Below are 25,172 nucleotides of genomic sequence, written 5' to 3' on the forward strand. Positions count from 1 at the left end.
GCCATTCCCGGTGCAATTCTCAATTTGGCTTCCCCCCGTTCCGATTCAAATTCTGACACCCTTGGCTCCTCCTGGGCCCCAACGGCACCATTCTTTCGTTCCTCCTCCAATTCTTCATGCGTCCGGGCATCCATTTTGTTAATCATTCGGTCAATTTGATTTCCCAATCGCTCACTCCGGGCATTCATTTTGTTTTCCAATCCCCCAATTTTATTGTTCATTCCATCCATTTTATCACTCTGAGCATTTAATAAATTTACTATGGTCTGGAGATCTATCGGGGCCGTCCCTGCAGTGGGGGAAGCTCCACCACTACTCTCTACCCCAATTACCTCCGACTCACTTCTAATGCTATCCCCATCTTCCATTCTCCCTTCCTCCATATTGCTTACCTCTTCCATCCGTAAAGAGGTCGCTTCTCCGCACGGCTTTTCCAACCGTAATAAAATTTAAATTTTAACTGACGTGCTGTTCGCGTCCCACGCACCGATCGACGATGCCAATTTATCGCTCCGACTACGGAAATTTTGCGTCCAAATTCTCCACACTGAATGAATGAATGAATGAATGATCGTTTTAAGGCCATTTTCCCCGCTAGAGAGCAGGGGTTAGCCTTGTGGGCCCCATGACAATCATGGTTCCCTGTTTGAGGCAATGTTTTTATGGCCGGATGCCCTTCCTGGCGCCAACCCTTAGTCGCCTCTTACGATGCGCAGGGATACGGTGTACCTATTCTAAACCGGGGTACACACCGGGATCACTCATCCCAGCAAGCTGGTACTCAATTTGCCGACCTCGGAAGGATGACAGGCTGAGTCAATCCCCCTGGTGTTAATTTAGCGATCGACCGGGATTCGAACCCAGGATCCTAGGATCCCAAGCCGGCACCCCAACCGCTAAGCCAACACCAGGCTCAAAAAAAAATTCTCTCCACACTCTTGACACCAAATTTATCACAGGGTTCTATCCCACTCCTGACTACCAGTTGCCGTGCGAATCCCTCCGGTTAACAACAGGGACTGCGGATGGATCTACTGGAGGCGACGACCAAACACGGATTTTGCTTTGACTTGTGGGAAGAGGAAGGGAAGAGGAAGAAGTGGGAAAAGCGCTTACCTTGGGCGAACCGACGGCAGCTCCGATCCTGCAGGGAATTAACTCAAAACGGGCATCCGGGGTAAAATGTACAAAAATAATGGTTTATTAAGCGGCACCCGATACAATGAAACGCGACGGTAAATAAATGATAATCCTAAATTGGGATCCCACACACCAGACTCAACAACAAGACACAGGAATGAATGAAAGGAAAATAAAGCGTATGGCGTGTATGAAATGCGGTGCGTCTTAACTGTCCGTCGCCTTGTCGTGTCCGCCGTCCAAACGCGGCTCCGTTCGGCCCCGCTCGTGCACCACCAGGCCTCGAACGACCCGCTCGCCCCGGCCTCATCTGTTCAGTGGCACGCCTCGCTCCAAGCTCCGAATCGATCGCACACAAGGTCCCGCCCGCTCACAGCACCGAAAGCACCCAGCACCGAGCACAGCTCCAAGCACCATGAAGATGGCGAACCAACGACCACCAAGGACCTTCCAAGACCAAGAAGGGAAGCGCAGAGACAAGCGACCAGCGAAGAAAGAGACAGAGCCCAGACGAGTCAGAGAGGGACGTGCAGCGCAAGAGGGCAAATGTCGTCCGGCACGCCCTTTTATAACCCGGGTCCACTCTCCTCCAATGTTCTGCTTTGCTGGTGCCCTCGCATTGGCCAAGTGCTTCCCGCACCGGTATTGCTCGCCCTGATTGGCCGGAGGTTCGCACCTTCAGCGCCAACCAATCACATGTTCCCTGTAGCGTGGTTATAGCTCGTGTTACTCGATGTTACCAGGCCAGCTGATGGTGCGGCCGGCGGCAGCCACCCGGCGGTGCCCCGATCTGGCTTCCTGCCTGTCTTCCACATTCATTGTAAGGGAAGGGGATTTAATTACTGTGTGCACTAAAGGGCCTATCTAAGTGTTTATATGTATGCGTTGCCATAAGGGACAAAGGTTTGGTGACAGGGGGATGACGAACAAAGGAATCTTATCCATAATCCATGGGCTATTTAGCACACCCTGCTCCCCCACAGTGGGGACATCAATACAGCTTATCCCGACAAACCGGATTACACATAGAACTTATTACAAGGTAGATTCCCTATCGCGACAGTCGAATACCTACCTATACAGATCTATCTGGCTCTAGATATTCCTCTACCCAAATTCATAACACTATGTTGTGGTTTTGTTAAGTCTGTTAAGTCTGGGTTAAGTTTATTACCTCCAGGCTAGGTTACTAGTCTGCGAATGTTTTTGGAAGTAATTGCTGGATAGTGTAGTTAATTGTTTACAAAATATTAACTTCCTTTTCATTTTAGCTGTTGACATTTTGCATTTAAGATTGCTATAATAATGGAAAAATATAATCATTAGTTGTGCAGATTGTGGTGATTAATATATCCGTATATGGTGATGCTTTGATCTGAGTCTGTATGAGAAAATGTGCTGCAGGTTTGAGTTTTAGGAACAAGATAACTATATTGTGGAAGAGCTGAATGTGAATGATGGGAGTCAGCAAACCTGAATGAGCTGCCTGAAGAAATTGTCTTAGGCACCGTGTTGGTGGTTAAAAAAGTGAGCTTATATGCAACTGGTCTGTACTACGGCTGATAATAATGGCAGATAAAAACCTTGAAGAACACCTAAGGTATCTTGGGGAAAAATGAGTGCTGTGAGCATGAGAGTGTCATGCTGAAGGAGATGAGATAATAGACATCAGCGACAAGGCAGATTAACAGGAGTACCTTTCGTTTTTTGACGGTATTCCACTTGAAAACAAATATGACTGAGTTTCGTTTCATTATTTTTATTTGCATGTGGAGTGAGTGTATTAGTATTGTGCTAATGACTTGTATGCCTTTGTGTTGGCAGGGTCCCTACTGTCTCGTCTGCCAGAAGGAGTGGATCCACTTCGGGGAATTTGTCAATCTCAAAGCTTCCAAGGTTTTGGGGGGGCCCTGGATGGAGAACCTGGGGGTGGTGAAGCATAATTCTGGTGGGGGAGAGAAGAGGGGCCTGGGCCATGAGAGGGTGGAGTCAGATTGTCAGAGATGACAAAAAGGAGGACGCTGTCAAGGTAAAAATGGATAATTGTCATCTCTGGTCCAATCTCTGGACCAATCAGAGACAGCCATGGCCAAGAGCTTGCATCACTGCCTCATTTACACTTTTTTTTTTTTTTTTTGTATACAGAATCGAGGCTCGTGAAAGAGCTAACATTTATCACAAAAAAAAAAAATCAAACACAAACAAAATATATAAAAAGAGGGAGCAGTAGACAAGATGGGGAGAGAAGGGGAAGCACACAAACACAACATTTGAGAGCAGGGACATCGGGAGATGTGTGGGAGGGGGAGGGCTTTGGGGGAGGAGGCGTGGGAAGGGGGAGGGAGGTGGGAGAAGTATAAAACACGAGGACACCAAGGACTTCCAGGAAAGAAGTTGGTATTTCAAAAAAGTGGATTTGGGGTGAAATTAGCGGGGGTAGAAAAGATCAAGGTTTTGGATGGGGGAAGATAAGAGATGGTGGTGAACAGCTGTTTTAAAGACGACCTGGAGGGAGGAGTGGGATTGAAGAGAGTGAGGGAGTTTGTTCCAGAGGTGGGAGAAAAGAGGAATGAAGGAGTTAAGGTGAGCAGAGAGTCTTTATTTTGGCAGTTTAACCATAAGAGGGTTGCAGGCAGATCTTGTGCGACCTGGCTGATGCCGTCAGGTCCAGTTGCAGAATCAGAGTCGAGGGTTGACAGAAACTTTTCCACCTTGTCAGGAGGAAAGCACACAGAGTCCAGGAGCAGCTGGGTACGACTGGGTACGGTGGGTACAGAGAGGGATGGGTTTGGGATACCAGATTTAGAGGCAAACACAGTTGAGGCATTCAGCTTTTTCATGTGCGGAGTCAGCTGTGTAGCCATTTGAGGTAAGGGAGGGGATGGAGGGGGAACAAACACCAGAAACAGATTTGACCAGACGCCACCAGGATTTGGAAGAGGGAGACAGGTTTGAGAGTTCGGTCTTGAGAACGGAGAGATATTGTTTCCTGGCTCCCCTGATGGTGGACACACTTGTTTCCGGCTTTGTGAAAGGAAATGAGATTTCCTTCCGTTGGATTTGCTTTCCAGGAGACGAAAGCAAGTTGTTTCTGGGCAATAGCCTCACCACAAGATTCCGTGTACCATGGACGGGAGGAAGGGTATGACAACTGAGGACGAGATGGGATAAATCTGTGCATGAGAGAGAGCAATTTACTTTGGAAGAATTCCCAGGATGAGTTGATGTCAGAGGCGGTCGAGATGGGAGACCATTCCAAATGATTGATGGCTGCTTGAAGACCGTGCCAGTTGGCCTGAGTGAAATGCCAGACTCGTCGACGCTGATCAGTTCATCAGTTATTTCTGACTTCATCAGTTATTGCTTCAAGCTTCCACAAACATTCCACTGGTTACCACAGTACTGGATTACTCTTGTAGTGTAGACACATAATGAGACTCTACAAATTAGCAGTCCGAGTACAATGTTATAATATCAGTACATGATCAACTTCTTACAAACTGCATGGACATCTCTAATAACAGCATTCTATAATTATCTCCATTTGTGATTGGTTACTCTAAGTTGATAAAAAAGAAAAGTAGGAAAGACAACTGAAGCTGCAAGAAGTCCCTGAAATTATGCAGGAGCTTCTTATACTTATGCAGAAATGAAATATAGGAGCTTCTGATACTTTTAGCTCGGCCGAGCCCGAGACAATACTGTTCACTACTCTCTAAACCAACATACTATCTTGTTTAGGATATTTTTTACACTGCAGTTTGTCATCCCGACATTGCCTTTTTAATTTAGCATACATTTTTTTATTCACTTGTTAAATATAATTTTTCCTTTTTGGGTGTCGGTAGGGGAGTGTTTTAGGCACCTACAAAAACAAATGGGGAAAAAAACAAAACAAATTGATTTCTTCAAAATGCCAACAGGATTAGAACATCACCGTGCAACGCCGGGTCCTCCTGCGAGTTTGTAATATTTATTAAAGCAATATAAAAATACCTGGTATGTAGAAGTGCACGCAAGGAGATCCAGAAGGATCGTTGGTGGTGTATTTTACTGCATTTTACATCCTCAATGACATTCACGGATAGACATGTAATAGGTTTGCGAAGTATAACATGCCAAGCTCCGATGATTAAACCAGTCAACTCATGATGAAGTTCATTACGAAGAGAGATTACTGTCGATTTGCTGACATGAAATTGTAGATAGGACTTGCTTGTTATTTCCGCAGCCATGCTGCTTGATATTGGTTTTCAATTCTTATTCTGATGAAGCGTAACTCACATCAACTAATCAAATCTAAATGCTATCTATTACCCACACTGTGAGACGGTACTCGATTACGGTGACACTTTGCTCTGAAACTCAGAAAGAGAAACAACATGACTATTCTCTAGATAGCACATCTGATACATATACCAACATACATTTATACCGCACATTCGCCAAATACTGCAATGGCGTCATTCCATGCGACAGGAACATATCCGGTTCTTTTCTGAGTTGACGGGTGAACTCGGCTTGACTCAAACTCAGCTCGGTAGAGCAACTCGCCGAGTTCGAGTTTGGGAAGTCCGTTCTGGGACAGCACTAGTTTGGTGTGCTATCGGTCATAGCAGTATAATAGGACCTTTCTTCTTTGGGAATGAGGTCAGACCATCAGGTGAATGTCATCAGTCAACAAGGATAGATGAGTGGACATGCTGCAAAGAAGATTCCTTCCGGCACTGAGAAATAAGCAAGACATCACGATGAATTCATTCAATCTCCAGAAAGATGGTGCACCACCGATACGTCTAATGGTGATTTGGAGTTTTTGAGACATTTCCGAGTTTCTCAACACCCCATTTCTCAACGGACAGAGAACCCATGGCTTCCCTACTCCCCGGATGTGTCTCCTCCCAACGACTCCGTTTGTTTTCTTGTTTGTTGAACACTCCTCCTTTCTTATTCCATCTCCAGGCGCTGTAAGACATCATCACTGGGCACCGAATGGGGCCCGGCGATGACGTGCGCTGAAAGGGAGTACTCAGTTTTCACTCTGGTTTCTTGTTTTCTTTCTTGTCTGTTTGTTTGTCCGGGCAATATCTCAGCCATCACTTGAGCTGGGAAGCTGAAATTTGTGCACAATAGTGAGCACATGCTTTGGCAAAAACAGTATTTTTTTATCTTTTCATTAATCAATTAATTAATTATTATCGATTTATTAAGTACTTATATATTTTCTTTCTCATCTGGGCAATATCTCAGGCACCATTTGAGCTAGGAAGCTGATATTTGCACACGACAATGACCAAGTGATTTGGCTGTCAAGGCAAATTTTGATTTATTGATGAATCAATTCATCGATTATTTATTTATATTAATTAATTATATACTTAATTTTCAAAAAGTTACAGATTCGGATGATACACTTAAGAGTTACAGATTCGGATGATGATAGATTCGGTGGTTTAGGTATGCTATTAGCCAATTGATTAAGATATTAATTATTTTACGATTAATATTTATATATTTTAATTATGCGATTGATCAATTCATCAATCAATTATTGTACATGGCTCCGTCCCAATTCCGTCTCCATGTGCTGCATGGCGGCATCGCCGGGCGCCAGAGGTTGGAGCATATGATATTTATTTATTTGGCATGGGGGTGATGTACTTTAATTGTATGGCTACTTGTTTTTTTGTTTTTATTCGTACACTTTATGGTGCCTTTGCTGTGCACCACTCCGGGTCTACTCTTCCATCACTGATTGTCTTGTTTTAACTATTATGATATACTTTATTATTTTTATATTTTTAATTGCAATATTTCATATTGCCTTTCATATTTTCCTTCTGGCTTTTTTTCTTTTTGTTGACATAACTTTATATTGGTCGATGCATTTCATTCATTCATTCATTCATTTTGTTGTATCTGGCTTAAGTGCGGCCAGCCTGATGTTGGCTTAGCGGTTAGGGTGCCGGCTTGGGATCCTAGAATCCTAGGATCCTGGGTTTGAATCCCGGTCGATTGCTGAATTAACGCCAGGGGGGTTGACTCAGCCTGTCATCCTTCCGAGGTCGGCAAATTGAGTACCAGCTTGCTGGGATGAATGATCATGGTGTGTACCCCGATTTAGAATAGGTACACCGTATCCCTGCGCATCCTAAGAGCGTGACCAAGGGTTGGCATCAGGAAGGGCATCCGGCCATAAAAACATTGCCTCAAACAGGGAACCATGATTGTCATGGGGCCCGCAAGGCTAACCCCTGCTCTAGCGGGGAAAAATGGCCTTAAAACGATCATTCATTCATTTCATTCATTTTGTTGTATCTTCATTTTGGTGTTCATTAATTTTGTGCCTAATGTTGGATTAATGTTGTTTTAGTTTTTATTTTCTATTATGTTTATGATATGTATAATTCTGTACATTTCAAATATACATTACTTTAAAATAAGCATTACAACCCAAACGTGTGTGTGTGTGTGTGTGTGTGTGTGTGTATGGGGATGTGTGTGTGTGTGTGTGTGTGTGTGTATGGGGATGTGTGTGTGTGTGTGTGTGTGTGTGTGTGTGTGTGTGTGTGTGTGTGTGTGTGTGTGTGTGTGTCCCAAGCGCTCCAATCTGTGCTGAGAATGAGCTCGTAAATGCAAACCCATGGTTTAAGAAACCCAAGCATAGACTGTTCACATGGATTTCACCTGATGGCCAACATATAAATCAGATTGACTACAGCCTAATCAATAGAAGATGGAGAAGTGCAATCTGCCAATACTCCGCCAGGTACAGACTGTGGGACAGATCACGAGCTCCTTTTGACAAAGCTACGAGTCAAACTGGCAAAGGTGAAAAAAAGTAATCAAAAACTTCGACCAGATATGACCTTGAATACATATCGAAACTAGAACGGCAATCTTATGATTGGGGTGGTTGGGATTATATATTTTAAGGAAAAAAAAGGTACATCCGATGAAAAAAATAATGAGATCTACTCTGCTTGTCAGTAATAAACAAGCAAGAGGGGATCCGGTCTCAGGTGAGGTCTCACCCACTTCACAGCAAAGGAAGCTCAATGGGAAGCGTGTGAAATGTCAGCTGAGACCTCATCTGCTCTTCCTGGTTTATTACTCGATCTAGTCCCAACAACACACATTGCAATGGCCTTTCAGGTTACTTCAGGAATGTGCGAAGTTAATAAGGCACACAATAAATCCCACATCCATATATATCATTTATAAGAATAAAAGGCAGTGTGTGTGTGTGTGTGTGTGTGTGTGTGTGTGTGTGTGTGTGTCTCCTCCATAACTCCAAAACCATGAAACCTAGCGCCCCTTTGCATGCATACTAAACGAGCTCCAATGGGGTGCATCAATGAAAACCAGGTGTTTGGATGGATTAAAACACACATTTTGAAGATATAATTAACAGGAGTGCTCATCATCAGGCCATCTTTGGTCACCCTGCTCTCAATCACAAGGGTCTTAATTTGCCCCGCCTCTTGCCCTGGAGCAGGCCGCATAGGCTCTGTACTGGTATACATGTGAAGGATTAACAACACGTCTTCTATTATTAAATGAAGGTACCGTCTTGAGGAAACAAAGGTACATTTTTATTACAACTCCTGCAGAAGAAACGAGGTAATGCATGATTTTGTTGAGATTACAGCAGCGATCTAATATACACTGCCCAATGAAGGTACCTTCGCATAATGCAGACAAAAGTTCACCCGAATTTTTGGTTCACGAGTTATCAAGTGACCACTATATTCGTCATGTGTGTGCGTCTGTCTGTGTGTGTGTCTGTCTGTCCGCAGCATAACTACCCGATGATATCATCCGATCTTGATGAAACTTGGGTGGGAGGTTGATATCATGATGTAGTTGTGTCCTGCCGAGAGTGGGCGTATTGCGCCCATTGTGGGCGAAGCCACGCCCCAAAAATATGTCTTTTTAGGGGGTAATCGAGTTCAAGCTACATCTTCTCCGAGGGGTTTGGTGGAATCTGACAGGGGTTTCGGTATTTGGTTAGGCCAATGTCATGTGTTTAGCCCCACGGTGCTCAATTTTTCATTTTTTTCCCCATTTTTTTTTCATTTCATTTTTCACCGAATTTTCGGTATTGTGTAGCTAACTAACCTCATAACTGATTATACATTATTTTCTATCCCATTTCAAGGTCAGTAACCTTTTGTTTAGGCATTTCCGGGCTGGCCTGTCCGGGCCTGTTTCGGTTATAGTCCGTCCTTCGTCATTGAATACCGCTCGCTCGTGAACCATCGTCGTCTCCTGACTTGTCAAGGCTTATAAAGAAACTGGTGGACATGTAATTGACATACGTGAAATAAAAAAACATAAGAAGCGATGAAAATCGGTTTGGTGGAGTAAAATGCCTGCGAAAGTAATTAATGAGTTAGGAGCCTGGGGAAATTTCTGAGATTTTTTCCTCCCTCCTTTCATAGTTATTATGTACACGTACACTCGACATCACCTCTGAATTTATTTGGTATTCATTGTATTCATTTTGGGATTTAAAAACATGTTGAAACTGAAAAATAAGGTATATTTTCATTACAAGGAAAATAGTATAATATTTGAAGTCTTTAATTGAAACAAAACTGTCCTTTTGTTGGCATTTTGTATGTACAGTATATTGTATGCTGTCGAGATATCCAGAGGTGTGCTCAGTTACCAAGTTGTTAGCCGCTTGCAAAGCCGACTTGTAACGGTTTCAAATGGAGTACTGACGTGAGCGCTTACACCACTTGGTGAGCGTTCTCCGTAAGCTTTAGTAATTTAACACACCCCAGATTAATTTCATTTCAACGAGGATAAACATCTAGATGGTGACTTTGAGGGGGGAGAGAGGGTGGGAGGAATAAGGGGAAGGGGTGGGTTTGGTGGGAGTCCAGAGGGGAATGGGGTGGGGTGGGTGTCCGGATGGAGGAGGGGGGGATGGGTAAGAGTTTGGGTAGGAGTCTGGAGGGATTGGGGTGGGAGAAGGGAGGGGAGGGGTGGGATGAAGGAGTGGCAAGAGGAACCCCATCATTGCCTGGAAACGCGGACTACCTTTGCTCACCCATCCTCCTGCTACGTCCTGTTCTCCCCATCCCTCTGCTCCCTCCTACCCATCCTCCTGCCCCCTCCCATTCTCGCCTCCCTTCCTCCCTTCCCACCCCTCTCCCTTTCCTCCCTCCGCCTCCTCTCTTCCCCTCCCCTTCTCACTCTCCCCTTCCCCTACCACCTCCCCTCTTCGCTCTCCTCCTCCACTTCTCCTACGACCTCCAACTCCCCTCTTCGCTCTCCCCCTCCCCTTCTGCTTCCTCCCACTCTCCTCCTCGTCCCTCCCCTTTCCTTCCCCCTCCTTCCCTTCCCTTCCTCCCCCCCCCCCCCTTTCCCTCTCTCACCCCATCTTCATATTCCCGTCACGAAGCAACTCCGAGTTACCCGGCAACACCGAATACCTTTACTGGTGTAAAATAAGTCAGTAATAGTTCGTATATATAACAAAAGCTAACCTCTGTAATCATTGCTATTCATTACCTTGTGAGTGAACTATCAGGATACCTGTCACATACAAACAAACCTCCTATATAAGGAGTACAGATAAGTATGGCCCTCGACAACAACGCACAGATGCACAGACACAGGGTGGCTAGATTACACGATTTTGAAAACACAGGATTAATCATTTCTAACATGGGCATAATACACATTCAAGATAAAACATAATACGCATTATTCAAGGAAAAAAGAAGAAGTAAAAAACAGGACTCCGGGCAAACACTCGAGAACGAGCACGGATACTTTTGACATCATTCACATTTTACGTTAAAAACAAATATGGTTAAATTACATGTATAAATGTGATGGTTAAATGGGATCACTTTGTCAAACTATTCTCAAGGCTGATTGGGATGCAATATTCAAGTTGGTCTGCATGCAGACGACTCACTGGCACGCATCTCTTTTATATAAATCTGCTCCTCGCAATTATTTGAACAGCAACAAGTATAATGAATCATTCTGTCGACATCCAAGGGATTTTGTAAATAATGTTAATTCTACAACACCCTCAAATTAACTTTGTTTGAATCGCAATCCTTAATTAGATGGTACTCATGGAATACCTAACCCACACGGTCTTGAGGACTTGGTGCAAGACAACTCTTGTTTTTTTTTTGTTTTTTTTTCTTTGATCCAATATGGCTGTGAGACCACGTGACCGATGACATCATAAATTTACATTCTCCAATAAATTTTTTGCGTAGATCACGCTCAATAAATTTCAAACTGATCAGACTAAGCCTTGTACTTGTCGAATTATGACATCATAATGAAGGCACCATTGGGCTAACAAAACTTATTCCCCATGCGGAGCTCTTTACAATGAGCCATGTTTCAATTTTTTCCATGGAGCAATATCGGAGATATAGAGGTCCAAAGTTTTTCGGTTTTCCCAAGATGGCGCCCATACCACATGACCTATGATGTCATAATTATCACAAAAATTCTACGGAAGGAGGCGCTCCTATGGTGAAAATTTCGTGTCAATCGGACCAAGAATTCCGGAGAGAATTTTTTTTCATACTGATCGGATAAAGTTTGTATGTCAAATTATGACGTCAGAACGAAGGCACACAATAAATCATCATTAGCATATCTCATTCCCCATGGGAAGTACTTTACAATGAGCCACGTTTCAATTTTTTTTTTTTCCATTGAGCGGTTTCAGAGATACAGAGGTGCAACGTTTTTCCAAGATGGAGTCTGTACCACGTGACCTATGATGTCATAGATAGTTATCGTTAAAAAATTTAGCTGTATCCAGTCAGTCAACCTGGCAATGCAATCTCACCATTCAACATTTACATATATAGCATTTACCTTTACCTCCCGATGTTTACTTTCCTCGCTGGAGATTTCTATACATTATCATAAATTCACAATCCTTATCGCAAATTTATAGCTCTCCGGAACCCCGTAGCAACAAATGAAAATGTTATTTAAATGTATCTATCTGAATACTTCATCAATGTTTTGCCATATTCTTATAACTAGAGAAATACCCGTGCTACGCACGGGCGGGAGACCAGAAGCAAACAGGCAATGCAGATACGGGTGAATGCAAAGGATGAAACCAATAAATTCCACATTCCTGGAGCACCTTCAGTCGCACGTCAGACATGGACAGCAAGTTCGTGAAGGACTTCCATGAAAAACGTACCCGTTCGCAAACAAACGGGTACGTTCGCGTGGAGAAACATCGATCGTGGGACCGTGGCGAATCTGCATATGGCGATGGGAAAATATCAGAAATTGAAGGTTTTTTTATTTTAAACGATTCATATAAACATCCGTTGAATCACATCACACGCAAATCATCAAAATCTAAACAGTATCTTTAGAATTTCAATAAAAGCGACATCACTGTTCATATCGGTAAATATTATTCCATCGTGTTTCAAATCGTGATCGATACACTATGATCGTGATCGTGAATCGTGATCGATAATCGTGATCGATAATCGTGTTCACAATCGCTATGTCGTATGTACTCCCGATACGTGTACCAAATTCCCGATACGTGTACCAAATTCCCGATAAGTGTACCAAATTCCCGATACGTGTACCAAATTCCCGATACGTGTAACTGTACCAAATGAACAGTTAAAAGGATTTTGAGCCGATAGGTGTTACGGCCTTGGCAAGATCGATGAAGACAGCGATCTGTTAGATCTGATCCTCCTTCATGCCGAAGTGCAGATCCTCCTTCATGCCACATTTGATCGATGCAGCCGTGCAGCGATCGGTGCAGTCGTTTGTGCGGCACATGATGCAGCGATCAGTGCAGCCGTTTGTGCGGCACACAGTGCAGCGATCAGTGCAGCCGTTTGTGCGGCACACGGTGCAGTCCAATCAATTGAATTTACCACAGGTGGACTCCAATCAAGGTGTAGAAACATCTCAAAGCTGATCAAGAGAAATGGGAGGCACCCGAGCTAAATTTCAAGTGTCATAGCAAAGGGTCTGAATACTTATGTCAATGTGATATTTCAGTTTTTTCTTTTTAATAAATTTGCAAAACTTTCTAAAATCCTGTTTTCTCTTTGTCATTATGGGGTATTGAGTGTAGATTGATGAGGGAAAAAATGAATTTAAACGATGTCAGCATAAGGCTGCAACATAACAAAATGTGAAAAAAGTGAAGGGGGTCTGAATACTTTCTGAATGCACTGTATGCATGGTTACATGTATGTATGCACCTGCACCATGCTGTATGGTTACACGATGCTGCATGTATGTATGCACCTGCACCATGCTGTATGGTTACACGATGCTGCATGTATGTATGCATGATTGCATGTATGTATGGTTACTCCCAGTCCTCCCAGGACCCAAAGTATCCATCTCCTCTTCGGTAAGAGATTACGGTTCATGGACCAAGCTGTTCAACTTTTTCAGAGTTTTGTTCCAAGTTCTCTTTTCAGGATCGTCACCAAACCCCAGATTGTCTCCAGTTGTACTTCATTTGTGGTAATATTCCTGGGGATGGTTTTTTAAATGTCAGTGAGGTTCTTCTTCATCATTCCTGTTGCTCCAATTATCACTGGTACAATTTCGATGCTCTTCTGCTTCCGAGATCTCTTGACCTCATTATTTAGTTCCTGGTGTTTGGTCATTTTCTTCATCTCTGCATTGTTTAGGCCAAAATCGCTGGGTACTGATATCTCAATCATCAATGCTGTCTTTTCCTTTTTGTTCCTGTGTACAAGGCCCGGATGCAATGCTTTGTTTTCCATGTTCACGCTCGATGGAATCATCAGGTCGTACGTGAGCTTGACGTCCTCATTTTCCATGAATGCCCTTGGTTCATGTTTCCTTGAGTTTTCTGGGACTGGGATATTTACATTTTTACAGATATGTCAATAAATCACTTTGCATACTTTGTTGTGCTGTTATGTGTAACGTTCTGATAATAGTTTTTGCATCCCAAGAGCAGGTGACCAGTACTTTCTGTTTCTGTCTTGCGGAATCTACACTTGTTCGTCTGGCTCAGTCCCGTCATCTTTTTTAATCAATTGGTATGCGTGTGTGTGTGTGTTAGAGTGGTTCAGTGTAACACTAGGTTTACAATGGTTTGTGTCAATGGTGCCTCCTCGTGAACACAGGATGATGATAATAAGCTGGGGTAGTAGGTCCAGCAGGTCAGCACTGCTGTTTGGTGATCAGTGTCCCAATCTGATAAAGATGGGACTGGCTCTGCCAAGCGGACAGCTGTTCAGAAGCAAGGCCCAGCAAGGTAGTTTGAATGTGGGATTGATGGAGTGGAGAGGAGTCAAGGTGGTGGAAATGATGCAGAGGAGTTTGAAAGTGTTGTATGTGCGGGAGACCAGAGGGAAAGAAGACAGGGAGAGGAGGTTGGTGGGAGAATACAAGCAGGTGTGGATGGAAGGAGTAATGGTGTGGGAATAATAGTATCGGAAGAGATCAGCAAGCAGGTGGTCTGAGTGGAAGGATGGGAGGGTATGGGTGGTGATGGAGGAAAATGATACCAATCTTCTGTCACCCTGTAATATGTATACGGGCCACAAATGGGAAGGATTGGTGATGAGAAGCAGGAATTCGGGGACACAATGGAGAGGATGATGGGAGTGGTTGAGCTGGAGGTGGCACTGTGCAATGCGGTGCACTTCAACACGCATGTGGGAGTAGCGCAGCAGAGTGAAGAAGAACGTGTTGGTAAATTTGGTTGTGGAACGAGGAATAGAGAGGGTCAAGAGCTGGTGGAGCTGGTGGCAAGGAATGGAATGGCTATAGCTGGTAATGGTACGGAAGAGGTGTACAAGTTGGAAGAGGATGGTGGGATGAAGATGATCTATAAATTGGCTCAGGATAGGGTTGAGGATAGTAAGGACATGAAGGGAGGATGGGCAGTGATTAAGGATGGTGGTGGGAGGCTAGTCACAGTGAGGGGGGCAGGATTGAAGGTGTGAGAATTATATTTTGGGGAGCTGTTGAACTAGGGAGGGAGCTACAGTGAGCTTGAGCTGCCATGTTATGTGGAGGGGAAAGTGGTGCTGGTGGAGATCATGGAGGAGGAGATGCAGACAGCATTGAAGAGGATGAAAAAGGAAAGAGCCAGGCATTGAGGTGTGTAGAGAGATGGTAATTGCAATGGGAGAAGTCGCAGTCAGTTGGACAAAGAGGCTGTTGAATGTATGTTTCAGAGAAGATTCAATTCTGGAGGATTGGAGGACAGGGTTAATTGTTCCGATTTGGAAGGGGAAGGGGGATGTTCAAGATCCTGAGAAGTACAGGGTATTACGCTCCTTTGTCATGTCATGAAGGTACTGGAGAGGATTCTGGATGGGAGATTGGAGAAGAGCAGCAGCGGCTTAGAAAGGGTAGGGGGATGATGGATGGGGTATTCACCCTGAGATAACTGGTGGAGAATAGGTTGGAGGAGCAAAGTGAAAGGCAATGGGATTTGTGGACCAGGAGAAGGCCTACGACACTGTCCCAAGAGAGAGGTGTGATGGCGACATTGATGTAGATGGTAGTGCCAGAAACAGAAGTTAAGTTGGTGAAAGGGATATACAAGGGAATGAAAGGAAGAGTTTTTGTGGTGTGCAGATGAGCTTGATGGGGAGTTTGGTGAAATGCCAGCTGAGATGGACTGGACACTTTTTATGGATGGGGGAAGAGAGAATGGCAAAGAGAGAGGATATGTTGAGGGAACAAGGTCGGAGGAAAAGAGGTAGACCGTGGCTAAGATGGGAGGATTGTGTGAAGAGAGATATCAGCAAGGTGGGGGAGTGGGTTGGGGGGGGGAGGGGGCGGTTGGTTGAGGACAGAGAGAAGATTGGTATCATTGGACCTCACAGGAGGGGAAGAAGAAGTATGTAGATCTTAACAAAAATCAAATCAATTCTTCCGTGTCACACACCCAACCTGTCCACCAAATTTCGTCAGAATCAGGCCATCACTTTTTGAGATATCCTACTAACAGACAAACAAGCAGACAGGGGTGAAAACAAACTCTGACCACCCTCGGTAGCAGAAGTAACATTATGTTGAGAGAATGCCAGACAAATAACGGCAACCGGTTGAAGACATTGTGAAAAAAGGCCAAAAACAACATCCCAAAAGCAAGCAGAAAGAAGGAGGCGAAATGGCTGTCATAAGAGGCAATAAATATTACAGACAGAAAGAAATTAAAACCAAAGGCACTTCATGAGAGGACATGAGGCAGCTAAATACTGTCTTCCAATAACAAGCTCGGAAAGACGAGGATAAATATTATAATATGCAGGGAATATTACATTATGTATGAAAGAAAAAAAAGTTATATAATATGGATAGAGATATAAAGTGTCACCAGAGCGGGAAAAAGATCTTAAAATGAAAAACAAAATCAGCGATCATAGGAAAGTTTCGGTCTTGGATTGGGATCCTTAAGAGTAAAACAGACGATCTGACTTTTCCTTTACATCTCTCTATAATGCAAGCAATCTCTGTGTGTCTGTGTGTCTGTCTGTGTGTATGTCTGTGACCGCTGTTTCTCGACAACCACTGGTCCGATCTAAGTGAAACTTGCCAGGTATATTGCTGGGGACCTGAGGATGTGCCTTTTCAAGGTTTGCTATTAATCAGACAAGTGGTTACCAAGTTATGGCCATTTATTTAGCAAACACATACGTTTTGTACGTGAACGAAGGAACAACGAAGGACGAGAGCGAAGGAACGGCAAAGGACGAGAGCTAAGACCGAAGGAACGATGAAAGTTGTAATTTTTTTTTTGCACGTACGGTCAAGATACAGCGAAGGAACCGCGTGCGTGTTTGTTGTTCTCTTCTCTTTGTGCTTTTTCTTGCGATTAAATTGCAAAATGGCAAAATATGTTGGCGCTAATTGAAGAATTGGCCATTAAAACTAATTTGCGATTAATCGTAACTGCGATATGCGAACTTCCGGACAGTGAGGCCTTATTTTTGGTACGTACGTCAACGTACGTATGTCCACGTACTTACCTCCCCGCACGTACGGGCACGCACTAGTTTTTCACAACTTTAAACAACAACAACCATCCACAAAAGCCAAGAACGAGCTGGTCGGACTAAGCCCCACCCCAATGGACCTAATAGGGAAAAGGCCCCGCCCACAAACACATGAAAGAAAGATGGAAGGTCTATACCGAAACTTTATACAAGCGAGATAGCAATACGACGGAAACCTTCAAAGAAAGAGAATATGAGTAAGAACCAATAGTGATGGAATGTGAGGTAGAGCTTTGAAAGAGATGACAACTGCAAAACCACCAGGTGCTCATTACATTCTAATATAGCTCTTTAAGGTATTTGGGGAGGAGGAAATCAAAATTTTAACAGCTACCTGTACACAGATCAAGAGCAGGATTGTATGGTCTAAAAGGAGGAAGCAGTCTCAGTCTACATAACATTCGAAAAGAAAGGGGATGCGAGACAATGTTCAAATAACCGAACCATTGCCTCGATTTCACATGAGAGCAAGATATTGCTAACGATTATTTCATCATGGAATAGAATACTTCGTTACGCGAGAAATGCAACGAGGTTTCAGAAGAGGAAGAGGTTTTCGAGATCAAATCGCACATCTGAGGGGGATCATGGACAAAGCAAGGGAATATCAAAGGAAGATGCATCTGTTTTATAAATAGCTCGTCCCCTGTGATGGGAAAAGTTGAAGTTGATGTTTCAATTTAAATGATCTAATGGACTGAAAAAGGTTCATTGTGTTGCACTCTTGGTTTCATTAATACCGCTCAACTCAAAATGGTGGCGCAACATCTGACGGCGAAGGTTGGATTTGTCTTAAAAGAGAGTGAAATATCCTCCTGCGGAATACAATTTGGGATCAACGTTATTCATGCCTGTTCTCCCATCATCTCAAAAGTGAATGTTGAACTTTTCAAACACAGCACGGGAAACGACCATCATAAACGGGAGACAGACAAACGCACATACAGACATCACGGTTCGCAATATATAATAAATAGTGTGTACATCATTAATTAATGTGGATTATATTGAGATAAATAGGGATGCCGAAGCACCTCATATATCTGATAAGAAGTTTGTACACTAAACAAGAAGCTAAAGTAAGAACAGAGTATGGAGAGACAGAATGGTATGGAATTGGAAAGGTGTTAGAAAGGGATGCATTCTCTCCCCTTACTTCAATCTGCACAGGGAGCTCATCATGAGGAAATCAAACATGGATGACGGAGGTTGGGTCAGGATTGAACGAAGTTTTATCAACAATGTAAGGTATGGTGATGATACCACTCTGTTGGCAGAAAGTAAAGAGGACTTGATGAAACTGCTCTCGACAGTGAAGAAGGAAAGTGAAAAGCGTGCAGAAAATGAAAGTCTAAATAAGTCAATCATGCTGGGTATGGTTGAGGGCAGAAGAGGAAGGGGCACACTTTATGTGTGCTGGATGGATGGGGTAAAGCCCGCAACGAAGCTGTCTCTGCCAGAGCTTCAGGAAGCAGTACAGGATAGGGATGTTTGGAGAAATCAGATAATAAATGTCACCAAAGGTTGGCCACAACTTGACGGAACTGGATAACTACATATTGTTACGTTTATGGGGGGGGGGGGGGGGGGGGTAGATAAAAGAATACCATAGAAGAGGTAGAATTGTTTAGTTAATAGCATGGACCATGTAACGTGTAAGAGAATTTCGATGTAATAAGTAAGGAGACTGTAGCTTAAGGTTGTTTGAATGTGCATCATACAAGGGGGTGGTGCCGTGCTAATTATCTCCAGGGTTTAAGGCTAGCTTTCCCCAGTGCGTGCCTTCCCTCTGTTAATTTTCCCTTACTTTTTTTCACAACCTTTAAACAACAACAACAACCACCGACAAAAGCCAAGAACGAGCCGATCGGACGAAGCCCCACCCCAATGGACCTAATAAGGAAAAGGCCCCGCCCACAAGAGGCAGGGAATCAAGGGGCGGAGAGGAAGGCCCCGAGGTACGCGATTGGCCCATAGGACGTGGTCGGGGCAAAATGGGAGGGAAACGACACAATTTGGTCTCAGGAGGGAAGACGAAGAGTGCACTTTTTGCCGTGGCTTGGACAAGACGCCAACCATTTTGGTACTGATGCGTGCTTTTGGAGGGTTGGTGGAGCTTTTGCCGTGTCGGCAGTATTTTGAGGGAGGTTTGGTGATCTTCGGAGGCGGAGGAGGCCGCGAGCGAGGGGAAGGAGGCCATCTTCACCACTTGCCTTCGACACCTGGATTTTTCATTGGCCGTAGCCATCTTGTGCGCTCCGGCGCAGGAGGCCTGCACTTGGCCATTACCACTCTCTCTCAAAAGACCCATTGGGACAAGCTAAGTGCTGGCTGAAGGGACATTTTATTTTTATTATCTCTTCCCTGTGTGCATGTTTGAGCCAGTGCATGAGGTACCTCAAAGTAGAAAATTCATTTTAATCAACCTTTATATCCGTCCACGATTTATTTTCATTACTCCATTGTGTACATATTATTGTCATGTTTATTTCTTTGTGGTTTCGTGGAATGTGTTCTATTCAGCTAATCTCCCGCATCTCTTCCTTCCCACACGCACTAAAAATAACCGCCATTTTTGGGAGTCGCCTCGGGAGTTAAGGCTGGTTCGATTATCCATCCCCGTGTGATCTTAATCACCGGGCGACACGATAATATATTGTTCCGGATCTGTATCTGTATTACCATGGACTACATATAATATGGAAACTACAAGGCTTGCACTGCCAATCAATGCATGGCAGTGATTCTTGCATGATGGCCACATCTGCCAATGGACACGCATCACGGTGGTCCAACCATCCCCACGGGATGAAATAAAATCCGGTTGGCCATTGCCTTTGTCATCACCTTTGTGGTTGCCTGGGTGGTTCCTGCCTACTTGCTTGCCTGTTGTGCGCTTGCCTGCCCCATGTTTCATGCCTGCTTGCTGCCTGTACTGGGGTCGTGCTGTGCTCGATGTTTGAGGTGCGGACCATGGCACGCAGTGGGAACAAGGGCCACGTGCATGGAGCCGGCACAACCCCACGTGTGCGAACATCACATACGGAGCAGATTCTCTCTTCTCTCGGTCTTGTCTAATTTTTTTTGTCCCGCATGTTCACCAAATGAGAGGACAAGTTACTTGTTTAAGTCCGTTGAGGTCATGAGGGTGTGTGTGGTTATTTATTTGAATATTCATGTTAGATTGTATCACCACTTCTGGTTATGCTCTTCCTCTTATTCACCACCCTATTTTGTTGTAATAAATTCCGTTTGTTAATGAGAACTTGCGTGTGGTCATTGGCCACAGGTACCATAATGCAAAGACAATTGGCAAATAATGCATAGGGCAGGCTTGGGGTCGGTGCTAAATCGCTGTGAAAAGCGAATTGTCTGATAGCTTGGTTGGTCACTGTTGGTCACTTGCTCACTCACTGCTGTCAAGGTAATTTGATGCAGTCGTGTGTTTTTATTACTTTTAAAGGCCAATTCACACCCAAATTACACCTACGGATGCAGAGACCTTCTCATCCCTTACCCGCCTGGCAGTGCGACGGTCTTGAAGACTCGTGGCCCCGACAATATTTTAAATGCCACATAGTCATGTTGCAGTTTACATTTTATTTCAGTTGAAGCAGTCACAAACAAGGCCTTCTGCACCATCAGCATATCAAGGTAGGAGGCGGATTCCCAAAGATTGTCATTCTCCGATAGACAATAACTTCTGTCGATCTCCTCTCTTTTACAATGGTTCCCCAAATGGGGCCCAACAAATTTATTTGGCTCCAGGCCCAGAAAATGTCAATCAGGCCTCCCCTTGCCCCCGACTCTCTACACTTCCCTCGCCGCAACCCCCCCGACTCTCTACACAGACTTTGGGGGGGGGGGGGGGGGGGGAAACGCATTTGAACCAAATGGATTTGAATCTAGGTTCACAAAGTTAACATCACAAACCCAAATGCTCAAATGGGAAAAGAAAAAAGACAAACTCGCACGTGACATTCCTTACCCAAATCATTTTGAACCGAACAGATGTATCAAACAAGAAATCCATCTTTTTATCCCTCACGTTGGAGAGCAGGCAATACCAGTTTCATTTGACATAAATACGAAATATTGATGTGGTATATCAACACCGCAATCCCTTACGCTGTCCACGTTAAAGAAATATCCGTGCCGTGCTTCAGAAGCACTTGCAGACAGCACAAGAGGAGCTCTGGAGGTCAGAGTATGCACGAGGGGATGAAATCGACCTGCTTGGTAAAGGTTAGAGAAGCAGACCCTGTCTCACTCATTACCAATTACATGATAACACTCAACTGCTCAAGCTGGCACCAGAAGCTTTGGACATGAGATGGCTTGCCTGGCCTACCAAACAAATTTTGGAGCCTTGCAATTGTGGCAACCATAGTTAAATTCAAGTGACATTTGTCGGTCCCTTTTTGTTTTCTCTTACATCACATGTAAGACTGGTTGAAGGAGTTGAGAAATTGAGTTGAGAAGTTGACTGGATGAGAAGAGTGATGGAAATGAATGTAGAAGGAAGTAGAGGACGGGGAAGACCGAGAAAGACTTGGCTAAAGGTGGTGGAAGAAGAAATGCGGGCAAGGGGGTTAACAAGGAGAGATGCAGAAAATAGGGCAAGATGGAGAAGATTGTCATGGGGACCGCAAGGCTAACCCCCGCTCTAGCAGGGAAAATGGCCTTAAAATGCATGTTGTTTGTTGTTGTTTCATCACATGTGCAAATTTCCTTCTTCTATCTTTGTGGTAATCACTTAGCGCGTCGCAGATGATGTTAATTTCCTTTTTGCTCTTGGCGAAAATCTCAACAAGAGATAGACCATCGGGCCCACTCCTTAATTTCAAGCTACATGGGCGGATTACATAAACTAGGATACAAATACATGGCTGCCATCCATCAGGGCACAATCGTGGCGTTTCGTTAAGAGTGTCGACCCACTAATGACACGCTAACTTCTTCATGTACTGAAGGTGGTATTGGAGCCATGTCTTTGGTGGATCTCCAATAACATTTTTTTTTTTTTTTGGAGATCTACAGGCACATCCTATTGGCTATTCCGAGTCCAATGCGGTCAGACTTTTGGCACTGAGGCATAGATCCCGACTCGGAGTGGGGATTGGATGTGTGTGCTGATAATGAAAGTGTGGCACTGTCCGTTAGCGCATTCCGTCAATGTCAAAGCATTCGACGGGTCGGACAGCATGTGAAGGCCTCCCGACAGCCGGGCACACGAGATAGGCTCACCCGTGCGTGCGAGATAACCGCAAGCCTTTGTTGGCACACATGTTCAGTGGGTCGAGCATTTCATCCGATTTACAATTGCAACGCTTCAAAATATTAAAAGCCGACTAAAGAATATTTCAATAATTCTGACTTTGGGTAAGGTGATCGAACTTTTCTGCCCAGATACAAGGAACTTGTTCTACCGTGTGCAGCGCACGGTTGTAGGTAACATCTTCTAGGATGAGGGGCATGGCAATGCAGCTGCTGAGATGTCCCCTGTAGGTTAGAGCAGTACTTTGCCCAAGGTGCTGGAAATATCTCGTCCAATTACTGTCTATAATGCAGCTTGAGATGTAGAAGAACCACCTTTAGAGGCCATTTTTCCCCGCAGAGCAGGGTTTGGCCTTTTTTGGGCACCGTGGTCCCCTTTTTGAAGCAATGTTTTATGGCCGGATGCCCTTCCTGCCGCCAACCCTGTTAGTCGCCTCTTGCGACCCCGCAGGGAATTACCAGTGAACTGGTAATCAATTTGCCGACTTCCGAAGGATGACAGGCTGAGTCAACCCCACTGGTGTTAATTCAGCGATCGACCGGGATTCAAACCCAGGATCATAGGATCCCAGCAGCTTGAGACATAGGAGGATGCAATTTTGACAATCATGCCTGTGTCATGTCCATATTCCAGTATTCAAACTTGTATAGCTTACCCAAATACAGGCCAGCCTTGGAGCGCATAAAGGCCTGCTTTTGTTTTCCTTAAGATACCTTTAACCGCCAAAACCTAAATACAGCTGGCTTTGTGGCCTTATCTGAAGGACAGCATGTTCAAAAGTAAAACTTCTTCATCATCATCAGAAGGATGGTTTAAGGTGAAGTCTGACCAAGTCCCAGACTCCGGGTAACTCAATGGCGAGTACCCTACCAAATGAGCAATCCTGCAGTACGTTCACTGGGATGAGAAATACAATTGTTTACTGCGGGAATGAACAGAGGCCCTTCATGTTTACAATCCCGTTCTAGCGAGGAATGCCTCTGAATAATCTTAATATGCCTTTGGTGCCATTATCAATTCACTAGGGCATTGCCCGTACTATATCTATATCTAAAATTATATCCCCCCCCTCTATTTACATGAAATGGTTTGGTCCAAAGCGAACGGCTTGCGAGTACGGTGACAATCCCCCCCCTCTATTTACATGCAATGGTTTGGTCCAAAGCGAACGGCTTCCGGAGTTTGGTAAAGAAATCGCCATCGCGTGCACAAACGCGCAGGAAAGCGAATGAATCGCAAATTCGGTTTTATTAGTTTTAAAACATAGTTTAACGCCAACATAGTTTGCAAACGTGAAATAAATGAATACGCTCTCAAATGTGCCATCCGAGGCAGAGTGTGTCCGCCACGTTCGGCACACGCGATCGTTCGCTGCTCTCTGATTGGTTGAATCGTTTTTTGGACATAGCTCGGTAAGTAATTGTCCGATTAATATGAAACCTTGAAAAGGCACATCCTCGGGTCCCCAGCAATATACCTGGCAAGTTAAAAGTATATCGGACCCGTGGTTGTCGAGAAACAGCGGTCACAGACAAACAGACGTACAAACGTACAGACGTACAGAGATTACTGGAATTATAGATAGATTAGCTATGTACAAAGCCCAGGGTTAAAACTCGACTTTTTCCTCTTCCCACATCATCAGGCGTAATAGAATTACACAGCCAAACAAGTAGAAAAACAAGGAAACTTCCTGCTCCCTGCAGGGATTCCCAAGAGGTGGCCGAGTGCGATGGTGAATCTCGAAGCAGTGAAAGCTCCTCTCATCCCCTCCGTAAGTAGCTGCCAAAGCCCATAACAGAGAACCGCCGAAGAGAAAATGGGATCTATGTCACGGGCGCCAGGCCGTACCCACCACCTGAGCAGAAATAGCAAGCCAGGCAGTAATGAGACGTGTACCCAATTCGAGGCCGAGGAAAATGCAGGGAACGCAGCAAGTAAGTTTAATTGGAAGGAGCATGCCATACTAACCACCCCAAATGTGGCAAGGCTCTCTGATGGATTCCAACAGGCCAAATCAGAACGTTACGAGAGGTTAAGCGATTTGTTCAAGGCGAGTTGCTATTATTCTTCGCAGGCTCGGGAACTGGCTCCGCATGTTAAAATGGCAAGTGAAAGGAGGAGGCTAGAGAAGTGCAGAACACACAGCCCCACCATATTATCCGAGCTATGTAATGCATCCACATGCTCTTTCTTGAACCTTAATTACTGCAAGTACAAAAAAGGGTAAAATTAACACAACAGCTTGGGTTACCCAAATTACACCTGATACAGAAAGGCCAACATTTGCCCTGCTCTGTGCTATGGCCTCCAATATAAAGGTGAGATGAAGAAGTCAAAGTGAAAGAGATTCAAATGACACTTGACATTGTGCCTGTCATGATATGTTTGATTCCGCATAGATTTGTGCATCATTAGTCAATGCCCTTGCACTTAATGCAAAATAAATTCATATCTATATTTTATTAATAAATGGAAGCCAATTAATATGTAATGTCCTCCTTTTTTCCGTTACATCTCAAAATGGCCAGTAACAAGGTCTCCTTGCTCTAAGGCACACGAGCCAGACTTGATACAAGGGAAAGACGGAGCTTAAAACAAATCCCAAGAAGGAGGATTATGACGAAAGGTCAAACAACGAGCCCTCGAACTGCCTCAAAATGGGTTATTCTTTTTGCACACCATATGCTTGCCATCTATCACCCGCCTGG

At 44.4% G+C, this 25,172-nt stretch overlaps 1 protein-coding gene and 1 long non-coding RNA gene across 3 annotated transcripts in view; one reads left to right on the forward strand and one right to left on the reverse strand.

The window, feature by feature from the left end:
- Positions 1–25,172, reverse strand: part of SEZ6 (seizure related 6 homolog) — a 288,840-nt gene that overhangs the window by 189,595 nt on the left and 74,073 nt on the right. The window lies entirely within an intron of this gene.
- The window catches only part of LOC137439904 (uncharacterized), a 198,026-nt gene that overhangs the window by 120,140 nt on the left and 52,714 nt on the right, over positions 1–25,172 (forward strand). The window contains exons 4-5 of one of the 2 annotated variants that reach the window (XR_010987019.2): positions 2,965–3,169; positions 12,184–13,338. This is a non-coding gene — a long non-coding RNA (uncharacterized LOC137439904). Of the gene's footprint in view, positions 1–2,964; positions 3,170–12,183; positions 13,339–25,172 lie in introns of those variants that run through there. The other variant, XR_010987018.2, reaches the window with a different exon arrangement.

This window comes from Myxine glutinosa, chromosome 14 (genome assembly GCF_964187855.1).
Source record: "Myxine glutinosa chromosome 14, kmMyxGlut1.1, whole genome shotgun sequence".
Taxonomy (NCBI): Eukaryota; Metazoa; Chordata; class Myxini; order Myxiniformes; family Myxinidae; genus Myxine; species Myxine glutinosa.